Here is a 13,863-nt window from a genome sequence, read left to right as displayed (position 1 = left end):
AGTTTCCAAAGGTTCAATTTAAAAAAAATGTTTCAAAGGGTTGATGAACCAATTCATGTGAACACAACCCTTTAAGTTTTATAGAGTCAAATAGTTTATTAAGAAAATAATAATAAATAAAATAATAGTCTTATAGCTCTACACAAAGAAAATAATAATACATTAAAATAATAATCTTATAGCTCTACACATTTTGATGTGCTTAAATGACATTTTCACTAGGTTTTATTTAATCGAATTAAACGTGCCAATATGTTATTATAATTTGTTAAAAAAAATTTAAAAAATGACATGAAAATTATTGTTGTTATTATTATTATTATTAGATAAATTATTTTAAATAAAAAACTATTTTACTATATTGATAAATAAGTTACTATTTTGCTATATATGAAAACAACTCTTACTATTATTAGTTCAACAAATGTGTGGGAATGACTTTTTGAAACCTTCAACCTTCTTTTATGACGTGCATTCCTTTCTTTAAAAAAAAAAAAAAAAAAAAAAAAAAAAAAAAAACACTTTGGTGTTTCTTTTGAATCTCATTTGCTAATCATTTAGTTTTAAAATTTTGTTTCTAAAAATTAAGCCTATAGACATTACTTTTACCTCCAAATTTTTTCTTTTGTTATCTATCTTTTGCCAATGGTTTAAAAAATGAAGGCAAATTTTAAAAACTAAAAAAATAGCTTTTGTTTTTGAAATTTGGGTAAGAATAAGGACGAAATAAGCTTAATTTAAAAAAAAAACGAAATGGTTATTGAACAAGCCTTAGATTTTTAAAAGGGACCGTTGCAAATATAGACATTAGACCAAAAGTATTAGTAGATATAACATAATGTAAAAAAATTACAAATATGACCAAATTTAAATAGTCTATTAGTGATAAATCATATTATTGGTAAGAGTCTATTAGTGATAGACTATATCACTGGTAAGAGTCTATCAACAATAGAAGTTTATCGTGGATAGACTTGTTTATATTTGCAATTTTTTTAAAATGATATTATACGCTTGGTTATTATTCTTAAAAATGCTACCAATTGTAATTACCTTTTTAAAAATATATTTAAAAAACTAATTATTTGACGTTCCAATGGCTTTTTAAACAAAAAATTATAATATAAAATTATAGACAAAACTATAAATTCAGCGAATAAAATTATGAGCTTCCCTTTTAAAATTAAGAAAATATAATAAATTAAACTAATATGTTAAAAGGTGGACGATTTATTCTCTATTCGTTGCAATTTTAAACTTTAAAATAATAATAATAATAATAACAATAATAATAAAGAGTCGATCTTCAATCTAAATCTGATAATCTCATAACTATTACCATATTGAAAGTAACATAAATTAAACTACAATATAAAAGTTTTTTTTAATTAAATATAAAAATTTAAAAGTTATAGCAACCTATAGCCTATTGAATACATCTAGATGTTATTTAATATAATTTCTAATAAAACATATCAAAGAAATTTCCATCATTTAGAATGTTTTAAAAAAGAATTATATTAGATTATTTAAAATTACATAAAGTATACAATTAATAATTAAGGTAAAATAATCAATTAATAATATTATCACTTAGCTTTCAACTTCTAAATTAGATATATTATTAATTGTTTTTCAACCCTTGGCCCTACTCTAAACCTTTTATATACATATGCCAACTCCAATCATGCACAATCTAAGACAAACAAATAATATGGCAAATAAAAAAAAAAAAAACATTCTTATATTTTAGAATGTACTATATGTCCTTTCTTTTATTTTAGGATATACTATATATGTATTTGCATTTCAACAAATAATTACTCCATCCTTCAAACAAAGAGCTCAAAAATCAGGTTGGATTCAAAATATATAGTCAATTTAGGCTCAAATCAAGGAGACACTATTATTATAAAAATAATAATAATAATAATAATAATAATAATAATAATAATTTGGGCCATCTTAAGAAAGGAGAGGAAATTAGATTTAAATGAAATTTATTGGTTTTAATAAGTTAATTAGGTCAAATTGAACCAAAGGCATTTAAGTTTAATTCAATTTCAAATGATGAGCTCAACTCAAACTTAATAATTAAAATATTTAGGTTGAATTAGTTTGAGTCATATAATTTATTCATTTTTTTTTAAAAAAAGTGAAAATATTAGCTTGTTGAATTGATTAATTCTCTCCGAGCATGGGATTAAGATCACGTTTACCATACCATAATGAAAATCAGTGTAATCTTAATGGAAATCCATTGATTGATCAATTGCAATAAGTCTCAATAACAAATGTAATTAAATTGTTTTTAATATGTTTACTTAAAATTATGAATTTTTTCACATTTACTGTGATCGTTATTTCTGAAGGACAAACGGTAATAGTAAATAACGGTAATCGTGACGGTAACAATATGCCACAATTTCCAAATGCAACTAGATTGAGCACGCTTTGTTCGTCAATCAATTTCGCGTTTTTTATTACAAATTTGGAAGTGGGCTTCATGTGTTAATACGGATGCAAAACACAAATAAACAACATCAAAGATAATCAATTGGGGCTCACTTTTCATATTACCATTGATTTATTACCTTTTCACGAGGGTAAACATGGCTTAAAAGACTAGTTGTTAATACATTAATTAATCTAACCATTTAATTTTTGAAAATTAAGCCTATTTCTTCTCAATTTATTATAATAGTTTGTATCTTTCTTAAGTAAAAGAGTAGTATTTTTTGCTAAATTCCAAAAATAAATTTTTAAAAACTATTTTTTTTAGCTTTTTAAATTTTGGCTTGATTTTTGAAAACATTGGTAAAAAGTAGACAACAATGCACAAAAATTAGAGGTGAAAGAGGTGTTTGTAATCTTAAGTTTCGAAAACTAAAAACAAAAAACTAAAGCCTCGTTTGGTAACAATTTTGTTTTTTAAAATTAAGTCTATAGACACTATTCCCACCTCTAATTTCTTCCTTTGTTATCTATTTTTTTTTTTTTTACCAATAATGGTTTAAAAAACTATGCCAAATTTTGAAAACTTAAAAAAATAGTTTTTAAATTTTTTTTTTGTTTGGGGTCTTTTTAAATATAAAAAAATATTTAAAAATATTTACACTTTATAGCAAAAAGTTCCAAAAATATAAGCACTTTTAGAACTTTTTGCTATAAAGTATAAATATTTTTTAGATTTTTCTATTTATAAGATTTTTCTTTTTTGTTTTTAGAATTTGGCTAAGAATTCAATCACGATACTTAATAAAGATGCACATCATTATAAGAAATTGGGAGGAAATAGACTTACTTTTAGAAAACCAAAAACAAAAAGCAAAATGGTTACCAAATGGGGCCTAAAATCCCGTTTGGTTTTTTGTTTTAATTTTTTGAAAATTAAATCTACATACACTCGTCCACCTCTAGGTTTCTTATTTCGTTTTTTAATTTCTACCCATATTTTTAAAAATTCAAGCCAAAATTTGAAAAACTAAAAAAATAGTTTTTAAAAATTTATTTTTGTTTTTAGATTTTGACTAAAAATTCAACTCTTGTATTTAAGAAAGTTAGCAAACCATGATAAAAAAATAAGAAAATATAGACTTAATTTTAAAAAATAAAAAAGTATAAATAAAATAGCTACCGAAGAAGCCTAATTAATAGTTACTAAATTGGCCTCAGTTAAGAGACAAGTAAACTCAATATTCTTTAGGGTTTAGGGACAAGTAAACTCAATATTTTTTGGAAAGGAAAAATCTAAAAGAAAAAAAAAAAATGAAATGAAATAAAACTAAAATATGTATACTCACAATTTTTGTAAGTGCAACTAGGGTAAGAGAATTTGAAACTCTGAATCTCAAATGACATAGTTATATCAATTGTAGTGAATTTTAACGTTGAATCTCAAATGAGATAGTTATGCCAATTATTATTAAATTATTTCACTTTTAACTATCAACTAGAAATCTATTGCAAGCAAAATATATATGTATGTATATATATATATATTTTGCTTGCAATATAGATATACGTATATGTATATATATTTTGCTTGCAATATATATATATATATACATTATATTCCATTTAATAGTAAGTCCAAATTAATTTGATTCTATCAAATTCATGTCATTTCAATTTATATAAGCCATGTTTGTCTATCCGTAATCAAATTTGGTGTAATCATAATGGGATTCCATCATTGGATCAGTCATAATGGGTCTCAATTACAAACATAATTTGATTTTTTTGATCACGTTAATTTATTTATACATTTTTTTTTAATGTAATTTGATTTTGATTGAGATTGTTTCCTTTACATTGTTCTGATATCATTGTCTTCTTATAGTTATCATTACTGCTTACTGTTTATGGTCAATTGGTAATGATATTTGTAACCTTTATAGTAACTGGTACATAATTCCCCTACAATAACAATAACAAGATTTGTAATGGTAACAATATTTGAGGGTAAAAATTGAAAATTTGTTCAAAAGTATCTTAAAAAAATTAGGTAGATTTTACATAATTTCAAAGGCTCTCAGATTGATCACCCCTCAGTCCTACAATCAGATTGTCCCTAATTTAAATCCAACCAATATGATCATTTAAGTTGTTTTAATCTGAATATTTTGTGATCATCATTTTTTAAAAAACACCTTGAATTAAATTTTGTCCAAAGGCCAAATAATCAAACCCAAAACAATATGAAATGAAATGAAACAAAGTTAGGGAAGTGTAAAGATTAATGGTCTTGCCTCTTTTGGTGTTCAAATGAATGAAAATAACTATATCTTTTTCCCCTTTTGCAATATTATAAAGTGAAAGATTATTTAAAGAGAGAATTCATTTGCCCATAAGTGGCCAAAGTTTCTAGGTAATTGCTATCCAACCAAAGAATTGTACGAAATAATCTAAACTATATCAAAAGATGGATCCCCACCACATAAAGAAATCTTTATATTATAATTCAATCTATAGTGATCATTTAATTATTCAAATATATCTATGTGACAATATTTTAATATAATTCTTAAAAAATAAATATTGGGTTATATGTATTAATATAATGTCACTTTAATTACTATATAATGGCAAGTGTCATTGGGTTGTGTAAAAATAAAGTTAGGGTTTGGTTTAGGGTTTTGCCATAAAAGTAAAGTTTTCCACAATAAGCAAATCCCATAGAAAGAAAAAGTTAAAACAATAAAATATTAGTTTTCTTCCTCAAAATAATATATTGGAAGGGAAAGAAATAAATATAGGTTAAAAATCATTTTATCCTATATTAGTTATTATATGTTTTAAATTGCCTAATTTTAGTCACTGGTATAGTTTTAATAAAGTTTAAGTTTACTTTAATCTATATGGACAAATTTTGTCAAAATTTATATTGAAAATATTAATAGATAACAAAAAAAAAAAAAAGTATAAATAACAAAAATATATATATATTTTTAAAAGGGTAATAAACTAGCTATAGAGACTCAATTTAAGATTTATTGAAAATATAATGACTAAATTTGGATAATATATAAGGACTAAAATCGAGCTAACTTCAAAATATAGAAATCAAAATGATATTTTAATATATAAAAATAAATAATTAATATATTCCGAGATATAATGATTGCTTAAATAGTCAAAATACTAACAATAAAATATTAAATAATAATAATAAAACTTGCCTATATATATATACACACATATTAGAAGGCCTATCATATATATTTTATAATGCATAAATGTCTGATAGAGAACTATATGCCTAGAGCAATATGTTTTAGAAAATAATAATAATAGCAATAATACTAAAGCATAGTATAGCTCTATAGGTTAGAACCATATTCCCTTTTTATATGATTTTTTATATGCTTTTTATGCAAATGATATCATGGACTTTATTAGAGGTATAGTTGGATTTTAAAATACAGACTTCTTACAGTTACTAACACATTCATGTGTTAATTGAGCTAGACTTACTTTAGTATATTATAAAATGTGTTAAATATTAGGTGACGTTTATTATGGGCTAAAATGTAAATTATATGCAGTACTTTAATTATTATACATTATTTTTAAGTATATATATTTTATATAAAAAGTATAAGTATATATATAAAATTTAAAAATTATAATGTAGCGTACCTTCTTGAAGATCGATAGAGGCAAAATAAATAAATAAATAAATATATATATATAATTAGATTTGAGTTGAATCAATTTTGTTGTCATCTCAATTGCTATTTTATATATAATGACAATAACATTATTGAATTTTAAAATTATTTGGACAAAAATTTGGCCAATTAGACTAATGAACTAAGATATATTGCAAAAAGTTTAAAATTATACTTGCTAATATTGGTTTTAAATATGTAGAGAGAGTTGAAATATGTAGTGATGTTTGTGTATATATATATATGTTTATTGGATTGTGGGGGCATTGGGAAATTAAACTAAATGGTAGGTTATTAAATTGGGTAATATTAATGGGGGGATTTGAATGGATTCTTAATAAACAAAAGAAACAAAAGTGAGAAATGAGGACTAATTAATAGAGAATTTGAAATTGTTGCTTAGCTCATCAACCAATAATATATATATGAGAATAAAAGAGAAACAAAAAACAATAATAATAATAATAATAATAATAATAATAATAATAATAATAATAATAATATTCCATTGACTTTGATGCAACAACCACCAGCAAAAGCCTTTGCCCCCTCCCACCCCTAAAATTAGCATTTCTAATTTTATAATCAACATCAAAACAAACACACACCCACCTGAATGCCAGTTAAGAGCTTTTCATATTAATACTTGAGAATATTATTATTATTTATTCAACAAGTGGAAATTGAGATAATTAAATTTTAGATTTTAAACCTATAATATCATGCCATCTAAATCCTTCCCCAACACCATCCATATGTATATTTGAAATATCTTCTAGGGTTGGACTAGCTTACGTGTATCTTGATTAATCTCACGGTGGATTTTCATAACCCTGTTGTGCAAAAATGGAATCGTTTTTACTTTCTTTTCCTCTCACTACTAAGATGTTTCAGTTTGCCAGGTTGTCTCTTGTCTACCCATGTAATCAGGCTCGAACTGATGACTTCCGCTTCGTCAAGACGACACTCATGTCGTATATGTAAATCCTAGATGTGAAAATATGTAGAATTCCTATGAAAAAAAAAAAAAGAGAAAAGGTATAGGTACAAAAAAGAAAAAACTATGACCGTACAATACTTGGATGTCAAGAAAACTTGTAAGATATTAAATTTTAAGGGTGACTAACTTTTTAAGATGATGTTCCTTTATTTATCACCAAATCAACCTATGATAAATTTTTAAAAGAAATTATCTCTATACTATAAAAGCTACCATCTGTTAAAAAATATTATTGAATAACATATCTCACTTTAATTTCACCCAAATGCCATTAACATTAAACATTAATGATTGCTTTCTAACATACTTGACATTTGTATAAGAATAATAATAATAATAAAAAAAAAGCCTGTTAACAAATCTGTTATTAAATAATGGTAATTATTTTATTTTATTTTTTTTCTATTTTTTTTAGAATAGGTGATATTATTATACAACAACAAGGAGGATCCTACAGCCCGGGATCAAGGGCAACAAAGCAACAAAATACAAGCAAAGACAAGGCATCAAAACCAAAACAAAGCCAACAGGATAAGATCAGAACAAAACCAACACATAGACGCAAACTTGCAAACCACCAGGAGGATAGGCAGAGAGAAGAACCCAAAACCCCATAAACTAGGGGCTACAGAGAACAATGTGAAGTTCAAAAGGAAAAAAAATCTGTACACACTAGATAAGACCAAGAAGGTCAACCCGCCAGGAAGTAGCACGAGCACGAACTATAGAGACCATAAGGTGAACCAGAGCAGACACCGACCTCGGTCGACCTCCATGCAGCCACGATTACGCTCCTGCCAGATGTAGTATATGGATGCACACCAGAAAACATAGAACAACTTACTACGCACCCCCTACCTGACCCCACTCGGCACAACCAACTTAACTCTACATCCCAACCAGCCACCAGATGCGTCGAACCTAACTGACGCAACACACTAGACCACATCTCTCTCCCAAACCCACACTCAAAAAATAAATGATCCCGCGACTCCACACCTCCCCCACACAGAAGACACCCCCCTCTGACAACATACCCCAACTCCTCAACCAATCCCGTGTACCCAACTTGTCCCTCACTACTAACTACATACAGAAGGAGTGACGCGGAATACCACCCTAAGACACCCTATGACGAGGAGGACGTATACTCTCCTAAGCACTAGCGATAGAGAACCAACCACTAGCATCCGACACCCAAACCCAATAATCCTCTCCCCTCACCCTAGGCCCCACTGCTTGGATAAAACCCCAGATCTCAAGCAGCTCCCAAGACACTATAGGCCACCTCCAACCTCCCTCACCATCCAAGAACTCCGACAACCGCGCTTCCAAACTACTCCTTGCATCATGAACCACCATAGACCCGTATGAATCCAAAATCGCGCCCCTCGGCAGCCAAGGATCCCACCAAACAAAACAAGACTATTCATCGCCAATTATCAAGCGAACAAAATGCTTGAATCTATCTCTACTTTGTAAGATATTTATATTTTTTTCCCTAAATTTATAAACTTAGAAATGATGACATTTATATTTGTAAAAAGTTGGATTGAAAAGAATGTGAAAAAAAAGTAGGAATATGAAATGGCTCAAGTTATGTATTTATTTCTTGAAATTAATGATAAAAATTCTTGAAATTAATTCTAAAATTTATGATTCTACATTAAATCAAAATTAATAATAAGATTTGAAAAAATTTTAAAATCCAAAAATTCCGTAACCTATTAGTTTGTTTTTGTACACCTTGGCCTCTATGGTACAACTATAACCTCAATGATATTATTAAAATCTTCATGGTATTGTTATGTCTTCCGTAGTGGTTCTGGTAAAAATTGGTTCGATTTTTTGATTTTGGAGCTAACCAAGAATCAAATCAAAATGATCAAATTTTATAAAGAAATAAAACAAAGTAATTTCCAATAAAGAACAAAATCAACATATTAACTTATTGTTAGTTTGATTTTCTCGGTTTTAGAGTCAACCAAAAACTAAACCGAACTTACTAGTTTTATAAAGAAGGACACCAAAATGATGTCGAATAAAGGACAAAAACAATAGTTGGTTTATTATCGGTTTGGTTTTCCATTTTTTGTTTTATTCTTCCAATTTTTATTTGTATTTATACTTTTATTTTGAAAATGTGCCTTTTTACTTTTGGCAAATTAAAATTGAGTTTATTCCTTCTTTTATAGATTGGATTAAATTGGACGTTTTTATTATTTTTTTTATTGGCATCTTTTAAATAACAAACATATATGCATCATAATCATTAAAGTACTAAAAGGAACCTATCATTAGAGTTATGCCCTCGGTTTGATTTGATTTTGGTTAATTTTTTCAACAAAAAAGATATTCGAACCAACAATTTTTTTCTCCAAATACAAATTAAGATGTCCAATTTTATACTAAAAAGTTCGACTAAACCAGTGGATGGGCTTGAAAATTTTGGTTTTCCGATTTTTCATTGCATCCTAGATCTCCCATGGTACTACTTGGACCTCCTTGGATTTTCTATGGACCCAAGATCTCCTTAATGGTATTAGATCCTCCAGAAAGGTCCTTCATGGGTCCTCCATAGTCTATGGTCCTGCTCAGGTCCTCCATGGATTTCAGATCCCCATAGGTTCTTTAAGCTCTCCTATATTCCTCTTAGCTCCTCTACATGTCATCTAAGCTCCTTCATTTGGTCCTATAAACTTCCTCTAAGCTCTTTCTCGAGTTTTACTGGAATTTTTTATAAGCCATTTGAGTTCATTCAAGGGTAATGGTCAATCTACTCGGATATGGTGACTATTGGTCATACGTGGACTCAATTGGGTTTGCTATGTTAAATTGAACATCTATCTCAATTCGTGAGTCTCCTATCTTTTTAGACTCTTAGTTTTGTCCATTTCAATAAATCCACCTATAATAGTATCAAAATAATTTTGAGCTTGTTTGGATTGACTCGAGAAAAAATATTTTTCAAAAAAATTCATTTTTATTTAAACTATTTTGATTAAAAAAAATTATTTAAAATATACTTCGAAAGTCTTTCAAAAGCTATTTTAAGTAGTTATCAAATACTTTAATTTTTTCTAAAATAACTTATTTTCAAGTTAAACACTTGAAAAATTAAACTAAACACATTTATCGCTGAATTAGAAATCTCCTCCTAAGCCAGGGATGTTCTCTGTCTTCCATTGTTAATTTTCAAAATTCAGTTGATATATTTTATCTTTTTTGAAAATTTAAATAAACAACATGGTTAGATTCGATTTAATTACTAGAATCTAATGATTCTCGTATCTAATCGAATCCATTGCAGTAATTTAATTATAATAAAGCTCAAACCCCAAAGCTATTTCAACCTTTTTTTCTCCTTTCATATTAACTTCGAATTTTGTGTAATGTCACACATATCCCTTTAGATCTGTTTGCACATATGTCACCCCCCTAGTATTGATATTTTTTTCTTTTTTGAAAGACGAAATTATAAATTTATAATATATAAATCAAAATATTAAATTTTCATCTACATATTGGTATTTTCATCGATATTTCCACGTTTCCATAGATTTTTTATCGACGGGTGAATTGATATTTTCATTATATAATAAAAAAATTCATGAAACAACATAATAATTAAGCAACAAAAATGTAAATATAATATAAATAATAGACACATTAATTTTTTAAAAAAATCATAAAATGTTTATTTACTAATTTAAATTTATTTTTTTAATTTTTTATAATTTTCAGAAATATCCATCGAAACTGAAATTTTACAGATATTTTCATCAAAATTTTTGTAAAATTAAGACCTCGATATTTACGTTGAAATATTTTAAATATTGAAACCTTCTCTTATCTTAAAAGTTTGATTCTCTATCTATCGATTTTATTTCTTTATGATTCATATATTTTTATTAAAACTTACCTTGCAGTGTATATCACTAGTGTGTGGAAAGAGTAATACTAAGACTATTTTCAAATATAAAAAAAATAAGTCAATTTATTTATTAATATAACAAAGTGTTTCTGTTTATTAGTGATGTGATAAACAGTAAAATTTTGCTATATTTGAAAATATTTCCAGTAGCTTTGACAAATTATTTTGGAATAAAGTTAAAAATGTAATATCTCCTTTTATCAATTTGAAAATCCATAAAGCCAAGGTAAGTATATAGTGATAATTAACGTTGAACTTCTTTGTTTAAGGGGGGAACGCTCGAATTTTCATACCTCAACCTAATAAAAAAATATTGGTTTTGTTAGAGTGTTTGTTATTAGAGTATGATTGGCTTATTTATTACCGACAAAATTTGAATAACATGTTTATGTTACATATTCTGTGTCCTGCCAATTCTTCCTTTAGATTGATTCCTTAGATGTTGATATGTGTAATGCATATTTGTTGATGTGTTTTCTTGTCCTCTATGACATGTGATACAATATGTCGTGATATTGTTACGTGATAGACAGAAAAATCTGCATAACATTTTTTCCTTATCGGTAGAATTTTTCAGATTTTGTGGTTTGTTGTATTTTTCCTTGTAGAGTTGATTTATTCTTTAATTGAATATATTCTCAACACTACCCAAATATATATGATGATTTTGTTCAATTTTAGGGTTGTTCGTTTTGAAAAATATTCATGTCGTTGTCTTGTGTTTGTACCGAAAAACACAAGTGTGTCAATCTATGGATTGTGAATCTTTTGCTATTGTTGATCTTGAGTGTTTCTATATCTTATTGATTCGTTCAAAACGAGTTTTGTTTTTGTGGTAGTTGAATTTTGATTTAGAATCTTTTTTTATCTTAAAATTGTGTCATTGTACGTTGTTGAAGCATGCTTCGTGAGAAGATTGGTTGGTTTTAGGGGGAGCCTAAGATATCATCTCTTAAGAAGAGATTCTTTAACTTAGAGGGAGTCTAAGTTCATAACATGAAGAGATATTCACAAGTAGATAGAAAGATACTAGTAAAGAAGGAGTCTCACACATAGGAGGAGCCTAAGTGATCATTCACTAATGTTCTTTTACTTAGGGGGAGCCTAAGTACGTTAAAGTTGAGGGGATCTCACACTTAGGGGAGCATAAGTTTCATTATCACACTTAGAGGGAGCCTAAGTATCATTCTCTAAGTTGGATTATTCGAGTGTCACTATAATTGGTGTTTATTTACAGATAAATACATCATTGTCATTGTTTGACATTATATTAGTCACTATATGTTCTGTTATGGATTTTAGTTTTCTGCGTTTATTTATGATGTTTCTAGAAATACTGTAACATATTGTAAGACAAGTTTGGTCGTGTGTTAGATACCTAAATTTTCAAGTTTAAAGCATAAATTTAAATCAATTTATATATTTTATTAAGGGCCTATTTGGATTGATTTAGAAAAAAAAGTGTTCCAAAAATTCATTTTTATTTAAACATTTTTGATAAAAAAATTATTTAAAACAAAGACGTTCATATGTTTGGTAATTTTTTCTCTGAAGTGTTTCTATATATAAATTTGTTTGGTTTGTTATATACTAAAAGTGTTCTTATTAATGTCAAATTATTACAAAGGACGAGTATAAAATACTATGAACTACTAATTAAAAATAATAGTTGTTGGAGTTGGTAGCTGAAGTTGGCCTACGGTGGTGGTGGGCAAAGGTCGTCTACGAAGGTTGCTGGAGTTAGCCGAAGACGGTGGGTGGGCAAAGGTGGCTGCTAATGGAGGTGGTAGCCCATGAGGTTGGTCATTCGAGTTGGCCATAGGAATTGACTGGTCGTGGTAACTGGAGTTGGTTGGCAGAGGGTGGTGGTAACTATAACAACATAGTAAAAGTGAAGTAGATAACTTTTGGGGTGTTTTGTTAAGATTGTACAAATTAGGGAGAAATTAACCATTAAATACTTAAAAAGTCATTTTTCTAAATGTTGATTTCACGTGTTTATCTTAAATCAACTTATTTTTATAAACTCATTTTTATCAAGATCCATTTAAAACTTAATAAATTAAACACTTGAAAAAGGTATTCCAAACACCATCTAAGAAATAGGTAAGAGAGATTAGTGCTAATCTACTTATTAAATGTGTTATGCCGAATTTTCATTACTATCCTATGATAACGTATTCACATATAATTAACTTTCTCTACTAAGATGTATTTGGAATATACCTTATAACCTAAAGAACACATTTTTCAAATAATTATTTTCAATGAAAATGTTTGTATATCTTACATTTTAAAGTGCTTCAAAATACAAATTGCTTAGTTGCATTATATTTAAAATGAATTATACTAATTACAAACTGAATTTCTTTTAATAAGTTTTAATGCATGGAATGATATATTTAGCATTTTCAAATTTGTAAAGGACCATGATGTGGTTTAACATTTTCAAATTTTCTCAGATTCGCTGCGATTTTCTTTTTTTGTCCCTGTCATGGAACTATATATTAATTTCCAAACGAAGTAAACAAAAAATGTTATTAAAGAAATTAGGATGAGCTGTTATACAGAAAATAAGATTAATTAATAACACTTGAAATTATTGAATGATGTCAGCCAATCCGTACGGAAAATATCTATAATATTTATTTCACCATTATTGATATTTTTTTTATGGAAAAAATGGGGTTGGCCGGATGGATGATCCAAATTTTGGAGAAAAAAAAAGAGATTTGTTCCACTTTCTGAAAACGATG

This window comes from Benincasa hispida, chromosome 11, assembly GCF_027475165.1.
Source record: "Benincasa hispida cultivar pf3 chromosome 11, pf3_genome.v1.1, whole genome shotgun sequence".
NCBI classification, from domain to species: Eukaryota; Viridiplantae; Streptophyta; class Magnoliopsida; order Cucurbitales; family Cucurbitaceae; genus Benincasa; species Benincasa hispida.
This window is presented reverse-complemented; position numbering follows the sequence as displayed.